The following is a 17,094-nucleotide window of genomic DNA, read 5'->3' as shown; positions in this document are numbered from 1 at the left end:
CTTAAAGAAGGGAAAGGGACCTGTATGTGCAAGAATGTTTGTGGCAGCCCTTTTTGTAATGGCCAGAAACAGGAAACTGAGTGGATGCCCATCAAATGGAGAATGGCTGAATAAATTGTAGTATATGAATATTATGGAATGTTATTGTTCTGTAAGAAATGACCAGCAGGATGATTTCAGAAAGGCCTGGAGTGACTTACATGAATTGATGCTGAGTGAAATGAGCAGAACCAGGAGATCATTATACTTCAACTACAATACTATATGATGATCAATTCTGATGGACGTGGCCCTCTTCAACAATGAGATGATAAACCAAATTGGTTCCAATAGAGCAGTAATGAATTGAACCAGCTACACCCAGCGAAAGAATTCTGGGAGATGACTATGAACCACTACATAGTATTCCCAATACCCCTATTTTTGTCTGCCTGCATTTTTGATTTCCTTCATAGGCTAATTGTACACTATTTCAAAGTTTGATTCTTTTTGTACAGCAAAATAAGTGTGTGGACATGTTTACATATATTGTATTTAACATATACTTTAACAGTTATATGTAACATGTATTGCTCTACCTGCCATTTGGGGGAGGGAAGTGGGGGGAAGGAGGGGAAAAATTGGAACAAAAGGCTTGGCAGTTGATAGTGTTGTAAAACTACCTGAGCATATATCTTGTAAATAAAAAAAACTATAAATTAAAAAAGAATACATGGAAATAAATAAGAAATCTAGAAAGGTTGGGGGGGGGACCAAGTTATGAAGGACTCTTAAAAGTTAAACCAAGGTTTTTTTTTTTTTTATTTGATGCTAGAGATTATAGGAATGAAGTTTATTGATCATAAGATCGGTGTGGTCAGACCTGTGAATTAAGAATATTAATTTATTTTTTTAAATTAAATTTTATTTTCCTTTCCAAATTCTCTCCTGTCTTACTTTGAAAGTAAAATAAAGTACATTACAAATTTGTGTAGTTATAAAAATAAATTCCCAAGATAGCCGTTTTCTTCCCCCTCTCCCCGCAAAAAAAGCAAGAAAAGAAAACATGGTTAAATCTGTATTTGAAAAAATATATATATTTCAGCCTATTTGCATTCAGAGTCCAGATGCTTTCTATCAAGAGGTAGATAGTGTGTTTCATCCTAAATCCTTTGGAATTATGATTAGGCATTGTGTTGATCAATGTTCCTACGTTTTTCAAAGTTGATTATCTTTACAGTATTATTATTGTATAAAGTTTTCCTGTTTTCTGCTCATTTCAATTTTCATCAGTTCATACAAGTTTTTACAGATTTTTCTGAAACCATGCCATTCATCATTTCTAATAGTACAATATTCCATTATATTCATATAACATAAGTTATTCCAACGTCCCCCAATTGTTGAGTATCCCTTTGGCTTTAAATTTTTTGTTGTTAATATTATTATTATTTTTTGGTCAGGTTAGCTATTCTGATAGAGGAGTTGGAGGCTCAGTTTTTATTTGCATTTCTTCATATGACTATTGATACTTGTATTTCTTCCTCTTAAAATTGATTGTTCGTTTCTTTTGACTATTAAGATGAATGGTTCATATGCTTATAAATTTGACTCATTTACATGTTTATTTAAGAAATGAGACCTTTATTAGAGAAACTTATTACATAGATTTTCCCCTCGTTTCTACTCTTCTAACTACATTGATTTTGTTTCTGCAGAAAGTTTTTAAATTTTATCTAACCACATTTTCCATCTAAGTTCTTTTGAACCTCTCCATATCTTGTTTCATCATTAACTCTAAGAAAGATTAATTTGACAACTGGTGAGAGGATGGATGGATGTAGGGAAAGAGATATGTACAAAAAAAGTTACAAAAGCAAAACTGATAGGACTTGGCAACAGATTTGATATGGGGGGAGGGAGGTTTAAAAGGGAGGAGTCTAAGATGATGCTTGAGCTAGGAGCCTAGGTTACCAGAAGGTTGTTAATGTCTCTGATAGTCATAGGAGATTAAGAAAAATGGGAAGTCCTGGAGGGAAATAGAATGAATTCAGATTTGAACATGTCAAGTTTAAGATGTCCAAAAAGACATACACTTCAAGATGTCTAATAGGCAGTTGAAAATAAGAGAAGAGGTCATGAGAGAGTTTAGGCCTACATAAGTAGATTAGAATCATTAGTGTAAAAATGGTAGTTAAATCCATAGGCATTGGTGAAATCATCAAATGAAGATGAAAAATGAAATGAAATCAAATGAAGAAGAAAAGAGTACTGAGAATAGAGCCTTAGGGGAATTCGTGGTGTGAATAGGTGTGACCTGCATGAAGATTTAAAAAAAAAAAAAAAAAAAAAGACTGAGGAGTCATTAGACAAATAGGAGAACCAGGGAAGAAAAGTATCATGAAAGCTGGAGAAAAAGAGGAACAAAGAGAAAAGAATAATTGATTACATCAGAAATTACAGAAAGATCAAGAAGGATGAGGACTGAAAAAAGGCAATTAGGTTTAGTGATTCAGAGATCATTGGTAACTTTGGAGAGAGTATTTTCAGTGGAATAATAAAGTTGTAATCCAGACTGCAGAAAGTGAAAGGAAATAGAAGCACTGGTTATTATATATGATTTTCTCAAGGAGTTTAGCAACAAAAGTGAGGAAAGATATACTAACATCTGTGCTGATAGGAGAGATTGGTAGCAGGAATGGATAGGACAAACCATGGTTTTGAGCAGGAAGGAGATATTGACACAATTGTGACATCAATGAAGCAACCTTTAGACAAGGAGCAATTGAGATTTTGTGTGGTTATGGCAGGCGGTGAAGTCTGCTGAAGAAGTTGTAAAATGGTATCACCTGCTTACAAAGAAATATTTTCCTTGGCAAAGAGAAGGGCTGCCTCTTCATGTGAGACAAGAAAGAAGAAGATAAGAGGAGGAAGGCATCTGTGTGATACAAAATGAGAAGAAGAGTAACAGGTAACCCTCAGTGAATGACTTCAAAATTTTTCCCCTGTAAAATATGAGATGAAGATCTCAGCTGAGAGTGTGGGGGCAGGAAGTTTTGTGAGAGTTGTGAATAAGGATGGAAAACTTTGGAAAAGGTGCTTTGCTGAGTGGAGTAGTGAATTAATCAAGAATTACCTTGATTCAATGAGAATCCACTTGAGATTATGTAACATATTTGTAGTAGATTTAGTTATCACTATTTTAGGATTTTGTTCAGTAGCACATATCTAGGAGCAAAAGTATTGGTAATCCAAGGCTGAGGGTTGTCACTGCAATATTTTTGATAGGCTTATGAGATAAGGGACTTGCAAGAAGAGGACATTGTAGATTTGATACCAAATTATCAAGAAAGGGAAGAAGCCAAGGCAAGGGAGATGGCTTGGGGAAAACCTGAAGGATCAAGAAATTATAGAGTTCACAGTGAAGTGAAGAGCTGGGTTTGAAGTTGCAAGGCAAAGAGAGAAGTGTAATGATAATAGATTTTGATCAGATTAGAAAATAACAGTTCATGAACATGGGAATGGAATACTTGTACATAATTGGCAAGATCTAGGATAAAGTCATTTCAGAATACTTCTTGGAGTGGAAGGAGGATGTCATGGGGGAAAAAAAAACATTTGAAGAACTAGGAGGTTAGGGTGTAGAGGGCTGGAACTTTGGAGAAGTATACTTGAAACAAAGATACTTACAACAAGATGTTAACTCAGTGGAATGATGATTCTCTAGAATACATATACTTAGTACTTAATATAGTGATGTAATGGTTCTCTAGTTCACACATAATCAGTAGACTGTAATGATGTAATTGTAATAGGATATTTAAGAGCTGAGAAGGACTGGAAATGAGACATTCCATCTTTGACCATCCTCCTAGTAGCTCTGCTGCCTTTTGCACTCCTCCATTAAGATCAAGAGTGAGTCAGAGTGAACAGACTATGAAGGAGAGTGTGAGAGTGAGTGTGCTCTAGCTTGATCTCAGACTTGAGACTTAAGAATAAAAAGACTTTAGACTATTCCTGACTATTCTTGTGGTGTCTGTCCGCTGAGACCAAGAAAACTAGCCCGGATATTACATCAGGGGATTTGAGGAAGTTTCCTCCCTCCCTCCCTTCCCTTCCTTCCTTCCTTCCTTCCTTCCTTCCTTCCTTCCTTCCTTCCTTCCTTCCTTCCTTCCTTCCTTCCTTCCTTCCTTCCTTCCTTCCTTCCTTCCTTCCTTCCTTCCTTCCTTCCTTCCTTCCTTCCTTCCTTCCTTCCTTCCTTCCTTCCTTCCTTCCTTCCTTCCTTCCTTCCTTCCTTCCTTCCTTTCCTTCCTTTCCTTCCTTTCCTTCCTTTCCTTCCTTTCCTTCCTTCCTTTCCTTCCTTCCTTCCTTCCTTCCTTCCTTCCTTCCTTCCTTCCTTCCTTCCTTCCTTCCTTCCTTCCTTCCTTCCTTCCTTCCTTCCATGTCTTTATCTCTAGCTCTCTGTCACAGTCCCCTAGAATGAGAACAAGATTGGGAAGAAAAGAAAAACTCCCAAAATCTTGTTTGGATGGTAAATATGGCTTGAGTAAATCTGAAAGAGAGATTACTGAGTGATAAGAGTTAGAGAGAGAACCTGGAAATAGCAGTGAAAATAATGAAATATTCTAAATTCTCCACCTGGACTAATGAATTGGATATGAGTAAAAAGGTAATCAGCTCTTTAATAACTAGTCAAGGAAGCTGGGAGAACACCAGGTTTCAGTGATTGTTAGAAGACTGAAGGAATAGAAAAAGCACATTTGTTATTGTTGTAATAGGCATTCCAAGGAGCACAATGAAAGGAATCAATAATTTTAGAGTGAGGTGTTTGTGGGGAGGATGCATTGAAAAATATAGAAAGAAGGAAGTGAAGGAGGCAATAGATGACAAAGAACTAGATTTGATCATTACAGTCTAAAGGACAAAAATAACTTAGAGATAGCTTAATGAGGCACAAACATACAGATGTAAATATAATAAATACAAGGTCATTTTTAAGGGACAAGATACTAGCTAGCCTGGGAGTGAGGTAACACCAGCAAATGAGTCATATAGTAGTGTCTCTTAAGTCTTTAAAGGAAAGTAGACATTCTTAGATATAGTGGTGAGAAGGGAATACATTCTAAGAAACAGCCAATAAGTAGACTAATGGAGTTGTACATGAAGACGAATAATGTATAATAAAGCTGGAAGGATAGATTAGGGACAGTTTATAAAGTTTATAAAGGTTTTTTTCCCTCCCTCCTTCCTTATTCCCATCCCTTATATTTGTGCCCCTAATTATGATATGTCTCCCTCACCTGTTTTTCCATTTTTCTTTTCCAATTAATTCTTTTTCTTTCTTCCTTTTACTTTCTCCTTTTAAAATAATCAAGTCATAACAAAAATCACCCTCTACAAACCTTGATGATGGCATTATTCTTAAGGAGTACTTATAGCATCTATCTTATCTCTTGCCATTAGAATCCAAGTGTAATAGATAGATTGACTGAGTTGGGGGTTCTAGATAATGAATTAGTGCTACTTCCCTGAGTTGTTGGCCTAGATCACAGGCTAAGTATATGATCCACTCTGATGTAGCTTGAGCCTCTTGAGTACCCCTTTGTTAAATCCCTTGTTTGACAATGAATTTAGGATCTTGATCCATTAATAATTTTCTACCCTGGTCATTTACCAGTAGGTTGAGTTTGTGACCATTCACTAAAAAGATGTTCCACTGAAATTAATTCTTCATTTTCCTGTGTACTATTTAGTTTTGCATTCTTTTTATTTTAGATTGTTGTTGGAGCAGTTATGGTAGGAGCTGGGCTGTAACTATTTCCTCCTCTCCTCTTCTTAACTGTCTCTTTCCTAGACTCATTTTTCTCTAATTCAGTTCTGAATCCATTTTCCATCTGCATTATTTTTTCAGGATATTTTGATGATGCTAATAATACTATGGGGTATCTGTCCCCCTGAATATATTCCAGAAAACAGGTATTTATCATCCACTTCATTTTTACTGTGTGAATAATTATACTGAACTCATTTGAGTGATTATGGATCTCATTTTTGAGGTTTTTCAATGTCCTAAGGCTTTATGCAGTTATCATTGTCACTTGTAAATATGGAAGCTCATTAAGAACTTGACCATCTAAGAAATCCTTCTTTCATTTAGGCTCTTTGCTGACATCCTATATCATGACAGAAAACACCTTTGTTGAATATGTGCCTCATTTGATTTTTTTTGGAACAAATTATTTGCAACATGTGGTATATTTTAACAAGTTTTATATTATATGTGTGTGTGTGTGTGTGTGTGTGTGTGTGTGTGTGTGTGTGTGTGTGTGTGTGAAAAATAGCTTGTTGGAAAACAACTTTTAGGTTAACATTATTTTTATCAGCTATTTCATAGTCAACAAGCAATATGAAAAGTGAGATTTTACATTTTCTTCATTTGGTTATTTAGCTAATTTGGTAAGGGGCAAGATGTAATCTATTAAAGGGACTCTGATAGAGAATATTTTTAAAATCATGTCTACAGTTTTAAGTAAGATTGTACTAAAAATACTTACGTGCTAGCACCAATTGTTATGTGTCCCTTTATACCTGGGAATTGTTAGATTTAGTTGACATAGATGGGGGGGGGAAGGAAATAATTCCAATATTGGACTATGATTATCTGTGTGCACTTTCATTATCTTCATGGGATAATTTCCATTAAAAAAAGGAAAAGAACCTTGATCATAGAAAGGTGTGATGGTGACACAAGAGGATCAAAACACCAACTCAGAAGGAGACAAAATGCGTATGTGTAAAACATCAAAGGGGAATATGAATTGGTGTCAAGCCCAAAGAACCTTCTTAGAAGAGCTCAAAAGTCAAATGAGAGTAGAAGAAAAAATGGGAAAAAAGCAATGAGGGGAATGCAAGAAATATACAACAGCTTTGGAAGAGAAAGAACAAAAATTGATCGAAGAATACAAATCTTTAAAAAATACAATTGACCAAATGCAAAAACAAATCCACTGAAGAAAACGAATGGGAAAGGAGGTATAAAAGTTAGCTGAAGAAAATTATATGTCAAAAACTAAAATGGAAGTTAGTGAATATGAAACATCAAACAGTTATAGTAAAAAGAATGAAAAAAAATAGAACAAAATGTAAAATACTAAACTAGAAAAACAATTGCTCTAGAAAATAGATCAGGAGAGATTATTTAAGAAAATTGGACTGGTAAAAAGCCATGTTCAAAAAAAGAATCTGGTCAGCATCTTTCAAGAAATCATCTAGGAAAACTATCCTGATATTCTAGAATCAGAGTACAAAATAATCACTGAAAGAATCCCTTGATCGCATCCTGAAAGAGCCTCCCACAAGAAAAAACTCCCAAGAAATATTGTAACTAAATTTCAGAATTATAAAGTCAAGGAGAAAATACTACAGGCCGCCAGAAAGAAATAATTCAAGTATTGAGGAGCCAACGTCAGTATTACTCAGGATTTAACAACTTCTACGTTAAAGAATTGGTAGACCTAGAATAGGATATTCTGGAAGGCAAAGGAGCTTGGATTACAGCCACACATCAACTACCTAGCAATATTGAGTATAATCTTTATGGGGAAGAGATGGACATTTAATGAAATGAGGAATTTTCAAATATTTTTGATGAAAAGAACAGAACTAAACGTAAAATTCAACCTTCAAATACAGGACTCAAAAAAAGAATAAAAAAGTGACCAGTAAAAGGGAAAAATGTTATTTAAAGATTAAACTGTTTACATTTCTACATGTGAGCATAATAGTTCTAATTCTTGGAATTTGTATCTTAGGGCATTTGGAAGTAGTATACAAAGAGAGCGAGAGGTGTGGATATAAGTTGACTTTGATGTGATGATACTTTTAAAAGACTTTAATGGTTGGGAAAAGAATTGTACTAGGAGAAAAGGAAAGGGGAGCTAAAATGGGATTGGGTAAATTAGATCTCATAAAGAGGAACACAAGATCTGTTACAGTACAGGGAAAGAAGGGAGGGGGGATGAGCATTGTGTGAAGCTTAATCTCATCAGTTTTGGCTCAAGAGGGAATAACTTACACTCTTCTTACTCTATAGAGAAGTGGGAGAAGAAAAGGGAAAGAAAAAGGTGGGGTGAATAGAAGGAAAGGCATATTGAGGGAGAGTGTAGTTAGAAGTTTAATTGGCCTACTGAATTATACTGCATGTATAATTGTTTCATCTCAAATCTCACCTTTTGCTAGAAGCCTTTTCTGATGGCCCTTAATGCTAATACCGTCATCTATTTAAAACCATCAGCAAGGATCATATATAATGGTTATGGATAAACTGGAACTATTCCCAATAAGATCAGGAGTGAAACAAAGTTGTTCACTATAAGCATTGCTATTCAAATTGTATTAGAAATGCTAGCTTTGGCAATAAGAGAAGAAAAAGAGATTAAAGGAATTAAGAGTAGGTAATGAGGAAACCAAATTATCACTCTTTGCAGATGCTATGATGGTATAATTAAAAGAACTCCAGGAATCAACTAAAAATCTATTAGAAATAATTCATAACTTTAGCAAAGTTGCAGGATACAAAATAAATTCACATAAATCATCAGCATTTTTATACATCATCAACAAAATCCAACAGCAAGAAATATAATGAGAAATTCCATTTAAAATAACTGTCGATAGGATAAAATATTTGGGACTCTATCTGCCAAGGGAAAGTCAGGAACTATATGAGCAAACTACAAAACACTTTTCACACAAATAAAGTCAGATCTAAACAATTGGGAAAATATCAAGTATCCTTGTATAGGTCAAGCGAATATAATAGATGATAATACTACCTAAACTAATCTATTTATTTAGTGCTATACCAATCAAACTCCCAAGAAACTATTTTACTGACCTAGAAAAAATAACAACAAAATTAATCTGAAACAATAAAAGGTCAAGAATTTCAAGGGAATTAATAAAAAAAAAAAAATCAAATGAAGGTGGCTTAGCTGTACCAGATCTAACACTGTATTATAAAGCAGCAGTCATCAAAACCATTTTGTGCTGGTTAAGAAATAGACTAGTTGATCAGTGGAATAGATTAGGTTCACAGGACAAAATAGTCAATAATTATAGCAATTTAGTGTTTGACAAACCCAAAGACTCCAGCTTTTGGGATAAGAATTCACTACTTGACAAAAACTGCTGGGTAAATTGGAAACTAGTATGGCAGAAACTAGTTATTGACCCACCCACTTAACACCATGTACCAAGATAAAATCGAAATGGGTTCATGATCTAAACATAAAGAATGATACTATAAATAAATTAGAAGAACATAGGATAGTTTATCTCTTAGACTTGTGGAGGAAGGAATTTATGTCCATAGAAGAACTAGAGATCATTATTGATCACAAAATAGAAAATTTTGATTATATCAAACTGAAAAGTTTTTATACAAACAAAACTAATGCAGAAAAGATTAGAAGGAAAGCAATAAACTGGGAAAACATTTTTACATTCAAAGGATCTGATAAATGCCTCATTTCCAAATTATATAGAGAATTGATTCAAATTTTTAAGAATCAAGCCATTCTCCAATTGATAAACAGTCAAAGGATATGAACAGACAATTTTCAGATGACGAAATTGAAACTATTTCCACTCATATGAAAGAGTGTTCCAAATCACTCTTAATCAGAGAAATGCAAATTAAGACAATTCTGAGATACCACCATACACTTGTCATATTGGCTAAGATGACAGGAAAAGATAATGCTGAATGTTGGAGGGGATTCGGGAAATCTGGGACACTGATACATTGTTGATGGAACTGTGAATGGATCCAACTATTCTGGAGAGAAATTTGGAACTATCCTCAAAAAGTTATCAAGCTGTATATACCCTTTGACCCAGCAGTGTTACTACTGGGATCATATCCCAAAGAGAGAATCTAAAAGGTGGGAAAGGGACCTACATGTGCAAAAATGTTTGTGGGAGCCCTTTTTTGTAGTGGCTAGAAACTGGAAACTGAATGGATGCCCATCATTTGGAGAATGGCTGAATAAACTGTGGTATATGAATGTTATGGAATATTATTGTTCTGTAAGAAATGACCAGCAAGATGAATACAGAGAGCCTTGGAGAGATTTACATGAACTGATGCTGAGTGAAATGCGCAGAACCAGGAGATCATTATACACGTCAACAACAATATTGTATGAGGATGTATTCTGATGGAAGAGGATATCTTCAACAAAGAGAAGATCTAATTCAGTTCCAATTGATCAATGATGGACAGAATCAGCTGCATCTAGAGAAGGAACACTGCAAAATGAGTGTAGAACACAACATAGCATTTTCACTTTTTCTGTTATTGTTTGCTTGCGTTTTAGTTTTCCTTCTCAGGTTTTTTTCTTTCTTTCTAGATCTGATTTTTTTTTCTTTTTTTTTGTGCAACAAGATAATTGTATAAATATGTATACATATACTGGGTTTAACATACCTTTTAACATATATTGGACTTCTTGCCATCTAGGGGAGGGGGTGAGGAGAAGGAGGGGAAAAGTTGGAACAGAAGGTTTTGTTAAGGTTAGTGTTGCAAATAACCCATGCATATGTTTTGTAAAAATAAAAAACAACAACAACAAAAAGCTATAATAACAACAATAAAAATGATAAAAATGCTAATGCCTTCACTATAAGATTATTTTCAGTTTTTCTTTTCTTCATATTGTTTGTACATAATTATTTTTTTGCCTCCTTCATTAGATTGTGAGCTCTTTGAAAGCAGCTGCCTTTTTTTGCCTTTCATTTTACCCTTAATGTTTAGCATAGTACTTGGCACATAAGTTTGTAATAAATGTTTGTTGACTTAAGTTGTAATAAGATTTTGTAGGTAAATAAGTATACATGTTTCCCACCAAAGCCAGGTCACTTTATTCTCCTTGAGTTCTTTGAATAATTCCCAGTGCCTTTTGTACCATTTAAATTGCTTGTCTTCACTTTTATAAAGTTTTCTTTATTGTCTTTTTATGTATTCTCTAACGAGGGATATCTGATGGCCATTCTGGTCTTTTTATTCTTCCAAGAACGTTATGTTTATTTCTGCCTCTGTGTTTTGGCTCATTTTATTTCATCTGCTTATGCCATTGTCCCTTCTCAGATTATGCTATCTGTCTTTTGAAAACTTTCCAGTTCAAATCTTGTTTCTTCCATGACATCATTCCCAACTAATTTAACCCTTATAAACTCAGAACATTAGAGTTGGAAGGAAACTTGGAGATTCCCTAAATCAATCTCTTCTTTAAGCAAACTTCCTTGTACTAATTTGCATTTCATCAACATGTATTTTTATCTCATTTATATTTTTTCATTTTATATTTTTTCTCTCAAGTTAGATTGTAAGCTTGGAGAAATAAAAAGTAAATTTTCTTTTGGAAAGATGGAGACATAAATGCTAGGAGATAATTCAGTTAAGATGATTTGGAACTGATTTAATACCTCCTAGACTTTAAAAAATATTCACAAATGATATGGTGTCATCACCAAAGATTTTTAGTGAAGTGGCTCAGAGATCTGTACTTAGCTCTATAGTTATTTTTTATCAGTTATTTATAAGGAAAAATTGATGACAAAGCTGGGAGGTATTGATGACATGCTGCTTAACAGAAGCAAAATGCAAACAGACTTTTAATATGTTAGAAAACTGAACTAAATCTAATAACAACTATAAAAGGAATATTTTCAGTTATATATAAGTTTAAAAAATGGGTTTCAAATATAAGATGGGGGAGGCACAGTTAGATAATATGTCTAAAAGAGATCTTGGTATTTTAATGTATTGGGAACTCATTATGAAACAGTAGTATTACTTACATGGTAAGCATGATGATAGCTAATGTGATGTTGGGCTGTATTTTAGAAGCATGTTGGTCAGAGATCAGAATCACATGTGAAATATTGTGTTTGTTTCTTGGCACTAAATTTTAGGAAGAATTTTGAATAGAGCCTAAAGGAGGGCAGTCACAGTTGTGAAGGGTTTTGAATTCCTGCCACATGAGGATCTGTTGAGGATTTGGGCTTGTTAGCTTAGAGAAGGAAAGAATTGGGGTACACTATATAACTGCCTTTAATTATTTGGAGGATTTTTTTTTCATGAAAATGAAACAACAGTTAAAAATATCGAAGAGGTAAGTTTAGGTTTGATATAGGAAAATCTCTCTAAAAATTAGAACTGTCTATAAAAACGAGGGACTGCTGAAGGAGATAATAGATTCCTTGTTAGAAGTCTTCAGACAAACACGAGAGAAACTTTTTTTGGCATTTTTTAGTGGATGTTCTTTTAGGACAGTATAGATAATATTTTTGTCTCTAAAATTTATAATTCCATATCTTTCTTTTCTTCATTCCATTCTGTGTCATTTAGTTGACCTGGAACAAGTAATAATTATCCATGTTTTCTAACTGCCTTTCTATTTGAGATTTATATGAGTGTTGTCTTTTGAATTACTTTGTGAACTTTATTAAGCAGAACCCTCATCTTGGCTCTGAAGTGGTGCATGTTACTAATGTTCAATAAAAAAATTTGAAATTAAAATTTTATTAGATCTTCTTTAAGAGACACTTGTACACAATATGGCTTCACCTTCTTTAAATTCTTATGATGTCTTTAGTGGTTTTATTTTCCTTTAACAATAGAGACGAGTAATACTTCCAAACACCCTTGTGCTAAAAAAAATTTTTTACTAGAATTTATTAATCTTGACTTTGAGCTATACTTTTTGTCTTATGTGAGTTTTAATATTAGAAGTTAAAGTGATTTAAAACTTTTATATATCAGGTATTGAACCACTAATTCTTTGTTTGCTTTGATTTAGTATCATAAGTGACTGTTTACATGTAGTCAGTGGCCAGATGCAGGGAGTTCCAAAAGTCTCAATGCAATCTATCTAGAAGAAGCTAAATTTGCAGGAAGACTTTTGGAACTCTTTTATTATTTCTATCTCTATAACATCTCTCCCTTATGTTCCTTTTTCTGTACTCACAGTCACAACCCCAGTTCAGGCTCTCATTCCCTTTTCTTAGACTATTGGAATAGTCTTATATTTTACCATCCTGCCTTTGTCAGTCAACTGAGTATAGATTTGATCATATCACTTCTTCATTCTTAAACATGATCCAAGAGTATCTTATTTTCGCATATGAAAAATAACCTTCTCAGTTAGGCATTCATATCTTTTTACAATGATACCCTTTGTAGTCTTCTAGCATTTTATTCTCCTCCTTGGATTCTGAGATTCACTTCTGGTGGTTTGTTCATTTTTCATAATTTTTCCACAGTGGCCCATCTCCCATCCTATATCTTTATGCTGCCTTAATAATGGAAAGTCTGGGATGCCCTCCTTCCTTGGTTTTCTGAAAAATTCATCTGAAGCAACTTTTCTTTTTTACATAAATCCTTCCTAGTTACCTAAGTGCTAGTACATGCCTCAAAACTATATAGCATCCATTTTGTATATGTTCATTATCTTCTGCATTGGAATATAAATTCCCCATGGTCATGACTTCTGTCTTCATGTCCTCAGGGCTTGCTTAGCATGGTATATGCTTATTGATGAGTTGAATAATTATGTGATTTTATTTCCTCAAATATCCAGTATGATTTTGTGACTTAATGAAAATTATAATTCTTTTTTGTCATTTAAAATTATTAATAAGGAAGGTAACTTTGATTATTAAAAATGCATAATTAAAATTTTGGTGAGATTCTACTTCCTCTCTCTTTTTAAACTGCATCAGCATTAGAATGATATGGCTATATCTTTAGTATGGGGTAAATAGATTATGAAATCTCTATGAAGTATGATAAAGCTTCACTGCTTTCCACATATGGCTCAAGATTGTGGGAGTCAGCTCAGGATATTTGGAGGTAATGTGCACTAGTCTGTTGTTTATTATAATGGATTAAATATTAAGTTTAAAATTTGTTGCCTATTTTTTTTTTTTACAAGTAATGGAGATTTGGTATTTGAATGCTTTGAAAAACTTGCATAGGTAATTTTGTAAAAGAGTATCTTTGATTTTCTTATAAGTATAAAGGTGTTTTAATTTTTTTCATTCCTTCCTTTGAGCAAATAGAACATTCTTGAGTATACAGATTTACCAAACTGAGAGGGAAAGAGCAATTTTTATAATTAGCTTGTTAGTAGATGTGTGAAAACTTGCAAGTGACTTGTAGGAAGTAAATCTTTTGAGAATTTTTCAATAGGATTGTCTAAGTGCACTTGTGAAGTGAAGCTCTTCTGGGAATATAATAAATTATTTTATGGTAAGAGGATATTGAAAATAGAATACTTTGATAAAAAATACTGAAAGTATTCTTTAATTATATCAAAGTTTTATTGCTTAAGAAATGTTACTATAATAATTTTGAGAGAATCTCAGCTGGTCAGATCTTTGACATCTCATATGACATGAAATGGGCAGTTTTTTTGATCTACAAAATTTAAATGTAGGATTCACAATGTACATAAGTGTTTCTGAAGTATTAAAAACAAAATATAAGATTACTCCTTTTCTTTTGCAAACATGTATTTATCATATGCTGCAGGGATTATTTTTGCAAATATGTATTTACAATATATATTTTTCCTTTTTGATATAGAAAAAATATTTAATAAATAAGTTTAATATCTAGTTCTTCGTTGGTAATGTTTGCAAAAAGGATGGGATGGAATTTTTGCTTCTTCATCACTTTTGGATCATATTTGTTTCATGAAATACACCCAGAGACCAATTGCTATTATAATTTTTTACAAGGAAAAATTTCTTAAGAATTAGGATTATTAAACAAAAGAATGGTAAACTCTGGGGATCCAAGGAAATGCTGAAGTGTGATTTTTGCCCATAAGAAGCTCATATTCTAATGAAGGAGAAAGCATGCAAACAGCTATGTATGTACAAGATGCGCGTGCGCGCACACACACAAACACTGTAAATTGAAGGTACTCTTAGAAGGAAAAAATAAGCTACGTGGGGGAAGAGGAGCTTACTTCCTGTGGAAGAAGGTAGTCTTTGAGCTGAGTCTTGAAGGAAGCCAGAGAAGCTAGGTTATGGAAATGAGGAGTGATATTATTAAGGTATGGGAGCAGGCAGGACAAGTGTATGAAGTCCGGAAATTGAATGTCATATGAGAGGAATGTCAAGTTGCTCTGTGTAATTGGATTGTAGGGTGTGTGGAGGCAGAGAGTAAAATATAAGAAGTCTAGAAAAGAACGAAGTGGCCAAGTTGTGAAGCACTCCACATAGCAGGAAAAAGGCTTTATATTTGATTCTAGAAGTCATTGGAAGCCATTGGAACTCACTGAATAAGGTGTGGCGTGGTCAAATCAGTGTTTTAGGAAAGTCACATTGGTAGTTGAATGCTGGATAGATTGGAATGGGAAAGACATTTGAGGCAGGGAGACTAACTTAGAAGGCTTTTGGACTAGAGGTAGTCAAGTTGTGATCTAGCATTGCAGCTGTTTGGAATAGAGAATGGAATGGAAAGAAAGAAGAAATTGTGAAGGCAAAAATGACAAAATTTGGTAGTGTATTGGATATGTGAGTTGAGTATGAATAATGGATCAAGAATGACATCCTGGATAACTGGATCCATAAATCTAGGAGTCTGCATAAAGTTGATCTTTGAATCCATGGTAATTGATATGATCACCAAACAGAACTGTATAGTGGGGAAAAGAAGACTTAAGTTATAGCTCAAATCCTTTGAAAACATTTTCTGCTATATATTTAATACAAAAAAGGGAGTAAAATTAAGAAGATATAACTTTATTTTTCATAGTATAAGTTTTTAGAATAATGCACTGCTCTTGCATCATTCATTTTTAAGAAATGGAAAAAAGGTGTCCTGACTTCCCCTGCCCAATGGACAGACAGTATAATCTGATGATTTATTTTTTGTAATAGTTGCTCATCACTTCTCTACAGTGAGGAAGAAGGTATATTTAATCATCTTTTTTTTTTTTTTTAAAGGAACTTCCTTGATTTTTTGTTTAAATTCAAAGTTTGATTTTCTTTTGGAACTCTTCCTTTACTGTTGTAAAGTTAGGTATTTGTTGTATTTTTGTTATTTGTTTCGTTATTGTGTATTTGTGTATTTTTTGTTCTGCTTATTTTGTTCTTTATCAACTCACACAAATCAAATCTTTCCATGTTTGAGTTCTTCATGTAATTTCCAATAGTACAATAATATTCCTATTATATTTAAATATCATAGTCTTTTCATCCATTTCCCCTATTGATGAGTACCTTACCCTCTTCCCCCTCCCCTTTTTTTTGCTACCACAAAAAGTGGTATCACAAGTATTTTAGTGAATAGGAGATTTTTGTTTTTATTGATGTCAGTGGTGCTATAAGCCCATTTTTGTGATACGGGAGCCACCTGCCAGTGGCTGCTGGGCGTCTAACATTCATCCCTGTAGAATGTATCTCTTCATGTCAGAGGATGATGATGATGAGGAGGAGGAGGATGATGATGATGATGATGATGATGATGATACAAGGCAGTTTCATTCTCTGACCTCTTTCCTCTTCTCTCTTGCCTCCTATTTATTTCATTTCCAATCCACAAGGAACATTTGTGTTGGTAAAGGCTGCTTTGCAACTCTTTCAAGTATTACGATTCACAGTTGTGGATGGAGACTCTCAGAGAATTGACCTCTCCCCTTCAATTAAGTATGGTCCTTAACAGCCTATTAGTGAAATTGCTAGGCCAAAGAATATGGACAACTTCATAAATTATTTACAAATTGGTATCTAGTACTATTGGACCAACTGCTGTATCATGTTAGTATATCTGTTTTCCTACAACAATTCTGTCTTAATAAAATCTTGGTAGTTCTTTTATTCATTTTTTATTTCTTGTGTATTGACAAAATATAAATTATATATGTTGTTTGTATGTTTAAGTTATATTAAGGTAGAAAATGAAATATAAACAGTGTCAGGGAATAAATAATCATGTAATTTTCTTTGGAAACTTAGGTCCAGTGAATACTTTGGATTTGTCGTATTTTAAGGATAAACTTTTCTATTTTCTTTAAAGGTAAAACAAGAGAGGATGAATTT

The 17,094-nt window shown here is 33.6% G+C and overlaps 1 protein-coding gene across 1 annotated transcript in view; it reads left to right on the top strand.

The window, feature by feature from the left end:
- Positions 1-17,094, top strand: part of MEF2A (myocyte enhancer factor 2A) — a 193,744-nt gene that overhangs the window by 73,974 nt on the left and 102,676 nt on the right.

This window comes from Sminthopsis crassicaudata, chromosome 2, assembly GCF_048593235.1.
Source record: "Sminthopsis crassicaudata isolate SCR6 chromosome 2, ASM4859323v1, whole genome shotgun sequence".
Classification (NCBI taxonomy): Eukaryota; Metazoa; Chordata; class Mammalia; order Dasyuromorphia; family Dasyuridae; genus Sminthopsis; species Sminthopsis crassicaudata.
Note: the sequence above shows the minus strand (reverse complement) of the source record. Positions and strands in the feature narration are given on the sequence as shown.